The 8,430-nt window shown below is 40.5% G+C and overlaps 1 non-coding gene across 1 annotated transcript; it reads right to left on the minus strand.

Annotated features, from left to right (window-relative positions):
- Nucleotides 1-7,798: 7,798 nt before the first annotated feature.
- trnat-cgu (transfer RNA threonine (anticodon CGU)) lies at nucleotides 7,799-7,872 on the minus strand. The gene has a single exon. It is a non-coding gene; the product is annotated as a tRNA-Thr (tRNA).
- Nucleotides 7,873-8,430: the final 558 nt, after the last annotated feature.

Genomic DNA, 8,430 nt, shown 5'->3' on the forward strand with positions numbered 1-8,430 from the left:
TCTTCATTTATGTTTCTCTGAAATCACTTGACCCAACATCACTACTGTTTCAGTTTCATTTTGCCTTTCTTCAAAACCACTCCATATCCATAAAACCTCTAAGTGGTTTACAATTTTGGAAAGTCTAGCACATGTCACTCAAATGGCTCTTGAGTTTCAAAACAACTGTTAGCATAATGCCGAATGTACACAAAAATGCTTTTAAGAACCACACATGGCACTTGAGTGTCAATTAAGACATTTCTTCAGCTTTATGGCTTTGTTTGTCCAGATGCATCAACTCTGAAAATGAACTTTGTTTCTGAATTCAATGGTGCATCAATGTGTTGAGTTCAACATGCTGTGACCTTTGGGTGACCCTGTATCCAGCCCATAATTCCCTCACCACTAGAAATATATTTAACTCTATTAATTACTTTACTAAGAAATATATATTTTATGACTAAAAAATTAACCTTAAAGATTAACATAAATCAGTTACAGAGCCCACAATGATCACATCAGATGGCAACCCATTCCACACTCCCACCACTCTCTGAGGGAAGAACTTCCCCCTAATATTTCCCCGAAACCTCTCCCCTTCAGCTTAAAATGATGACCTCTCATATTTATCTCTCCCAATAAAAGTGGAAAAGGCCGACTGGCATTCATTCTGTCTATTCCTCTCATAATCTTGTAAACCTCTATCAAATCTCCCCTCATTCTTCTTCACTCCAAGGAATAAAGCCCTAACCTGTTTAGTCTTTCCCTGTAATGCAACTCCTGAAGGCTTGACAACATCCTGGTATATCTACTCTTTCAATTGGAAGGTGGCTCAGTGGTTAGAGCACTGGTCTTGTAAACCAGGGGTTGTGAGTTCATTCCTTGCTGGGGCCTTATTTCATTTCTGTGAGGGGTGCTGGACAAAGTGGTGACACTCTGTCTTCCTTAAGTAGACAAAGTTAAAGAATTTTATGTATGTTACATTAAAATGTCATATTATGTGACAATAATGGAACCTTTAACTCTTACTGATACCCTTCCTGTAGTTAGGTGCCTAGAACTGTACACAATACTCAAATTGGCCTTACCAATGTTTTAAACAATTTCAAAATAGTATCTCAACTCCTGTACTCAATAGTTATAAATGCTAAGGTACCAAAAGCTCTCTTTACCACCCTGTCCATCCATGGCGCCAACTTCAGGGAGTAATGTATCTGTATCCCCAGACCCCTTGGTTCCCCCACACTCCTCAGTGCCCTATCATTTACTATGTCTCTCCTACCTTAGTTTCCACTTCCAAAATGGATCAGCTCACACTTGTCATCATTAAACTCCATCTGCCATTTTTTGGCCCATTCTCCTAGCTGGTCCAGATCCCTCTGAAAGCTTGAAAGGTTGTGTGATTCAAGCATCTAACGTCAGTCATAATTTCCAAAAACAAAGCATAGCAGAAAACATTTTTTTACTTTCCGTCTACCACCCGTTTCTGCTGATGCCGAATCCAGAAGCATTGCTGAGGTCGCTCTCTAATCTCTCTTGGTGGAACTTCAGATTTCTGCTTGAACCCGACAACCCACTCACAGGCACTCTGGTACATCAGTGAAAACAACAGTCAAACCAATATCTCTACTGAAACAATTAGTCCCTCCCTCTGGAGACTATACTCCATGAACATTCAACCACCATTTCCTCTATTTATAGATTGTCGGATCACCAAAATTGACATGACAAGGTTGCTGGATGCCAAAAGTTAAAAACTATATTTTTTTCACCTGTTCCTCCAAGAGGGCAACCAGAAACACACTTATTATTTTTGCAATTGGGGGATCTATGGATAATATATAAGGCCCCAAGTACATAAAGTCTAATTATTGGTATGGACAGACAAACAGTTTGATCAGGATGAGGTCTTGCACTTTAGGAGGTCATAATGTCTGAAATGTCTTCTTCACCTTCCGGTCTATCATGTTACCACATTCATGGAACTATATGCAGACATGCCCAAGCTACTTTATTTTGCAACATTCCAAAGTGACCTGCCATTTAATGTATAAGTACTGGCTTCATTTAAGCATCCAATATGCAGCACCCCACTCTGGTCTGAGATGAATTCCATCTGCCTTTCATTGGAGTACTTTCCCAGTTCAGATGGACCATGGTGTATCCTGATGTAACTTTCTTCACTGTTAATGATACTAACAAATTTAATGTCATCTGCAAACTTAAAAGCTGTGCTAAATACATTGCCATCCAAGTCAGAGAGCTGGATGAACAACATCAGAGTGCCCTGCAGCACACCACACATGTACTGTGAGTGGCAATCTCCCACCACCACTTTCTGACTACTCTGAAGCTAATTCTATACCTAGATCCCATGCATACCGACCATCCAGAATAACTTTCCACATGGGACACTCATCAACATCCTTGTGCAAATCAATGAAAACATATAAACCACACAATGTACATTTTAATCTAAATCTTTGCTACAGATGACAAACAGCAATGGGTTCAGTCCCAACCCTTGTGTCTTACCATCAACCCATGGCCCCCAGTCATTAAACAGCTTTCTTCCATGAGGCCAATTTTCTATCCGATCTACTATATCACTTTGGATTTGATGTGGTCTGACCTTCCAGAGTAGCCTCCAGTGTACGATTTTATCAAATGCCTTGCTGAACATCCAGCATAATGGAGTCAGTTTTTGTCCAGGAAACAGTCAAAACCAGCCAGAAATGCAGTCAATAGAAAGCTTAATTACATTTCTTTCATCATTTTAAGATCAGGTAATCAAATAACCACCCAAATTCAATGACTTGTTCACAGAAAATTGAGCATTCTAGTGATAGAAGGTAGAATAGATTTGAATAAGAGTATTCAGATACAATACCAGGAAGCATTTATTCTCCAATACAGTGAAGTCATTCTGGAACATTTGTATTTAAATTTTTTTTCCGAACGGTGGGAGGAAACCCACACAGACTCAGGGAGAACAGCGCAGGATTTGAACCCCACTCCCGATCGCTGGTGCTGGAACACCGTTACACTAACCACTAAGCTAACCACGCCACACTCTATCTAATATACACTGTAGTTAATACTGGGAATCACTTTAAAGAAATTAAAGTATTTATTCCCTTGCTCATTTTGTTATTACCATCTGTCTTGTTTTAAAATTGGGACAGTGTAGAAGAGTGTAATCAGCATATCGACCATACACATTTATTTCAATGTTTTGCCCCCTACTCTTTCTACAGAAGCTGCCACACGTAGAACCACACATAGTATCTCTATTATTGTGGTATATGTTTCATTTCATGAATATCTTGTGCCTTGTGTATATTTATTCAGGCCTAAATTTGGGTGCTTGTGAAACCCAACCAATGAACCATTTCCTGCAGGATCTCCTGTTTACTGGACAGGCACTTTGCCCAGTTAAGCCATGGAGCCAACAGGTGGACATGGAATTCAATTTTAAAAATTGTGTTCTTCATCTATTTCCAAAGATTGTGTGACCTGAACCAGCAGTGGACTTCACACATCCACCCGCCATGCCAATCGCAAAGATGGCATTTGCTGACAAGGAAGGGTTAAAAACAAATGCTCGAGTAAATCAGTGGGCTGTGCAGCATCAGTGGGAAAATTGTGGGCATCGTTCATCAAGAGTGAGAGGAGATGCCAAATACAATGAGGACAAGTGTGAGATGGGTTAGAGAGCGTGGAGTACCGAATTGATGATCCAAGGAGCGATAAAACAAAAGTAAGCAGGATTTAATAGAGAGCGAAGACGGTTGGTGGACAGTGATTTTGATTTGTAGTGAAAAGCATACTGAAATATTAGAGGAACTCAGCAGGTCTTTTCAGTGTCTATAGGAGACAAAGTTTTATTGCCAATGTTTTGGCCTGAGCCCTTCTTCGAAGAATAACCAGGAAAAGTCTGAAGCAGGAAGTCTCAGAATTCAAACAATGGGGGAGGAATCCAGACCAACAAAAGGTGTTCATTGCAGTTGTGCAAGATTTTGGTGTGGGCTCATTTGGAATGTTGTGTTCGTTTTGTGATCACTGTACTACAGGAAAGATGCTGTTAGGATGGAGTGGGAGCAGAGAAGATTTTGATGATGGTTGCCAAAGATTACAACAGAATTTTAATGTGTTTGGCAGGTGAGCAGATGACATGTTTGGATATGTAACTGTTGTAGCACCTACACCATGAATGGTCGCCATATGGGGAGTGTTGTGGAGCAGAGGATCGAGGAATAGAGGTGCGTTGACTCTCGTGAGTGGCGTCACGTGTCGATAGGGTGGTCAGAAAGACTTTCGGCACATTGTGTGTAATCAGGCAGTATGGACTCGTGGGCTGAAATGGCCTGTTACCATACTCTATGTCTATTTTTAAATGAAAATTAAATTACATTACAAAATGTAAACAGTGGGGGTGACAGACAACTGCTCTAGGTGGAGCAGATTACAACTATGGAAAGTCATTGAGATGCACTGAATGAAATCATGTGCCGACGATTCAACATTCATAATGAATGCATCATTTAAATTGAAGGGAGGGGCTGGGACTGATCATGACAAATATTTAAAGAGGACATGGAAGGTTAGTGAGGCAGCTGAATAAAATCTTGTCAATGAGCACCGACCGGCAAAGTAGCAGTGACAACAGAGATGTAGCTGCCAAAATCTTGTTTGGAACTAAGTAGAATTATTTATGCATTCCTTGAGATCATACCACTAAGGAATTATACACAGCGTCTGCCAAGACTCCAACAGAAACAAACTTATTTTAAACGAGTTTGTACTTGGACGTGAGAGAAGGGGTTCACTCATTCAACTTTCTTCTTTGGAATATGTGAACAGTTTGCACAATTAAAACTATTTATTTTTAAATCCACTTATTTGCAAAGGTATAGAAGGAATCAATCAATTGGTTTTATTCTTCATATCCATTCATGGAGTTATTTTAATTCCTCTTGTAAAATGCAAATAGCCAGAGAGGATCCGGCTCCATCTAAATGAAATGTCTCGTGTTTTAAAATTCAGCACGTGTCTGGTTTCATTGAAACGGAAGAGACAGTTGACAGTATAAATAGGGCTATTTTTGTACTTTTAGCATGTGAATAGGCCTTCACAACTGAGGCTATTATAGATCATGCAAATGCATTCTATCAAGTGCCCTTTAGTTCAAAATGATTTGTGTGCCAAAATATTTTCTTTTGTATTTTGAAAAAGATAATCAAAGATTGACGTATTCCTTACTCTTGCAATTTAAAATAAATTTAGCAGTTTCAATATTTTCCTTTTTTTTCTACAAAACATCTGTTTTTGAAAATCGAAACTGGAAATTTTTTTTGGGGGGTGCGGTGCAAGTTGTGGGCCTTGCCTTGGGTGCAAAATAGTCTGGCCCTGACCCTGGGGGGAGTGTATTGTAATCTTTTAAGGCACAACCTTTGAGATCAAGGTGCTGCATTTATTAACAAGTTAAAAAGAACCATCACAAAATAGAAGAGTGAACAGATCTTACTTTGAATAAACATCTGGGGCTGTCACATACAAGGAGCAGCTATCATCAAAGATGTTCTTTGCTAATAGAAAGAAATTACCAGTAAGAAACTAGGAAGGACTCAATTATAGGCTAAAACATTGAGGCAAAGGACAACCTGGGCCACATTACATGCACACAAAACGGTGATCACGTGATTATCACAATAATAGCATTGCTATGATGTCCTCGACATTACGCCAAAGAGAACATGCTCGGTTCTTGCTATTGCTATCAGGAAAGGAGTACAGGTGCCACAAGACTCGTATCACAAGATGCAGGAATACTTGCTACCTTTCTGCCATCAGACTCTTAAACAACACACTTAATGAGGAGAACACAAACTGACATGGTTAGAGGTGTGAAGCCCTCGTCTGAAATATCGGAACAAATCAAATGTATTCCTCCGTGCATGTTATTGACTAATTAGGTGCTTTCAAATTGCAACTCCTGGGTAGCCCACCTGGGGCCCAGGTGAGATGACCGAGTCCTGCACCTTTCAAATAGCAGCCTAGCCTTTCTTTTAAATCGCCAACCTGGCAGTTTAAGGGGGAATCCTGCCCCTGCGATGATGTGGTGAGTGACACGTCACGCAGCCAGAGGGAATTCCCCTGGTCCCTGTGTTCTTTCTGTTTATAGTTCCAGAGTAACAGGGTGAGACATTTCCCCTTTTCAAATAGGTGGAGGAAGACACCTGGGCAGGTTTTGACCGGGTTTGCCTGCTTCGGCCCTTTCAAATAGCCCTGTATCTGGGTCTTCAACTTAGTAAATTGCCCGATAAACCCCATTTTACAAGGCAATTTGAAATGGCTTACTGGCAACAATAACAATATTTCTTAATTGAACTGGATGGTGGAGATTGCAATAGAATAGTTCAGTGGTAACGGGATGAAGAAGGAAAAAATGAGTTGTACTATTGACCTGGTGTCATTTTATTCATTATGAATAGGAGGGAAATAGGTATTGGAGACAGAATTTAACTCCTTTCCAAATCTCACACACAGTGTTTGTGCAGAAATGAAACCAACAACCTGAAAGGTGAGTTCCGGGTCTGGGACCCAGAGAACAGAGCAGAGACTAATCAGTTTTTGTTTATTGGGGTCTAGTGTGGTGCAAGTGGTGAATATTTGTACGTCACCTTTCCAAACAAGAGCTTTAATAATCCAGTTTAAATGTAACAATTTGTGAGGAGTACTTCTCGTATAGTTAAGTGGTGGTGGCCTAAGTGCAGAATATTAGAGGCAAAACTCTTCCCGCCATCGAAAAAACTGACTTGGAACACGCTGCCATCAGAGAGCAGCAGAAACCATCAAGGATCTACATTACGCCAAAGAGAACATGCTCGGTTCTTGCTATTGCTATCAGGAAAGGAGTACAGGTGCCACAAGACTCGTATCACAAGATGCAGGAATGCTTGCTACCTTTCTGCCATCAGACTCTTAAACAACACACTTAATCAGACTCATCTAAGGAATTTACTTTGCACTTGATTTATTATTGAATATTTATTTTTTCTGTATTTGCACAGTCAGTTTGTTTACACTTCTTTCTTTTATATACATATATTTTCTTGAGTTCATTTTACACTAAGGATAACTAGAACTTCTATCTAGCCCGCAAGAAGAAGAATCTCAGGGTTGTATGTGATATCATCTATGTACTCTGATAACAAATTAAAATCTTGAACTTTCAGAAACAACAGCTGCTGATCTGACCTCAGGAACTTTCTTTGCCCCATCGTTAAACAACTCAATCATATATGTGAGATATGACATTCTACACAATATTGTGCTGACCGTCGCTAATCGACTTTTGTTCTTCCAGGTGCATGTTCTTCCAGGAGTATTTATCTCTTGGAATACTCTGGTCTTACCAACCATGGATGTTAAGCTCGCTGGCCTGTAGTTCCCAGACTTTCGCCCCTGCAGAGCTTCTTAAATGGAGGCACCACATTTGCTGCCCTAATCTTCTGGTATCTGAACTGTCTTTAATGGGGGATAATTTTCCATTCTCGCTTTCCCGAAATCCAGCCCGAACCATTTCTGAATTAAAATTGGTGTCTCGACAGCATGGTATTTATTTCAAAGTTTCGCCCCTTCTTTCTACTTAAATTGTCAAACCTTTGGAATACAAAGAGAAATTTATGCTGTATTGCTGTTCTTTCTTATTTCATTTACATCTTTGATGGTTGCAAACTTATTGAGGGCCTAAATTACAGCATTCTTGAAATTCTGTAGTAATGCTGAGAGAAAATTAGCACTTTCATGCAAAAGGCTTCGCTGGGATTTGAACCCAGGATCTCCTGTTTACGAGACAGGCGCTTTGACCAGTTAAGCTACGAAGCCAACACATGGAGGAAATTACTACCAAATTCAACTCTATTTGCATATGCTTGCAACTTTCTGTATACCTTAGTGTACACTTACTTATATTCTAGTAAAAACTCAATGCTGGAGAAACTCAACAAGTCAAACATAGCAAAGGCAAACATACATAACTGACATTTCGGGCTTGAGCCCTTCATCAAGGTCTGGGAAAATGTCAGCAGGCGTCCAAACAAAAGAGAAAGGGAGAGAGGTGTGGTCTCAAAGGCAGGAGGTAATAGGTGGAGAAGGGAAAGAGGGCACAGCACCGAGCAGGGGGAGAAGGGATGGTTAGGTTAATAGAGAGGGAAGGGAAGTTGGGAGGGAAGGGGGAAGAGGAGAGCAGGTTAGCAGAGATAGGAGAAGTCGATGTTAATGCCATCCGGCTGGAGAGTGCCCAGACAGAAAATCAAGTGTTTATCCTCCAATTTACAGATGGTCTTTGACAGACATATGAGTGTGGGAGTGTGGCACAGAACTGAAAAGTTTGGCTACTGGGGAGTCTCTGTCACTGGTGCATACAGAGCGAAGGCCTTCTCT

The sequence above is a fragment of the Narcine bancroftii genome, chromosome 7, assembly GCF_036971445.1.
Source record: "Narcine bancroftii isolate sNarBan1 chromosome 7, sNarBan1.hap1, whole genome shotgun sequence".
Taxonomy (NCBI): Eukaryota; Metazoa; Chordata; class Chondrichthyes; order Torpediniformes; family Narcinidae; genus Narcine; species Narcine bancroftii.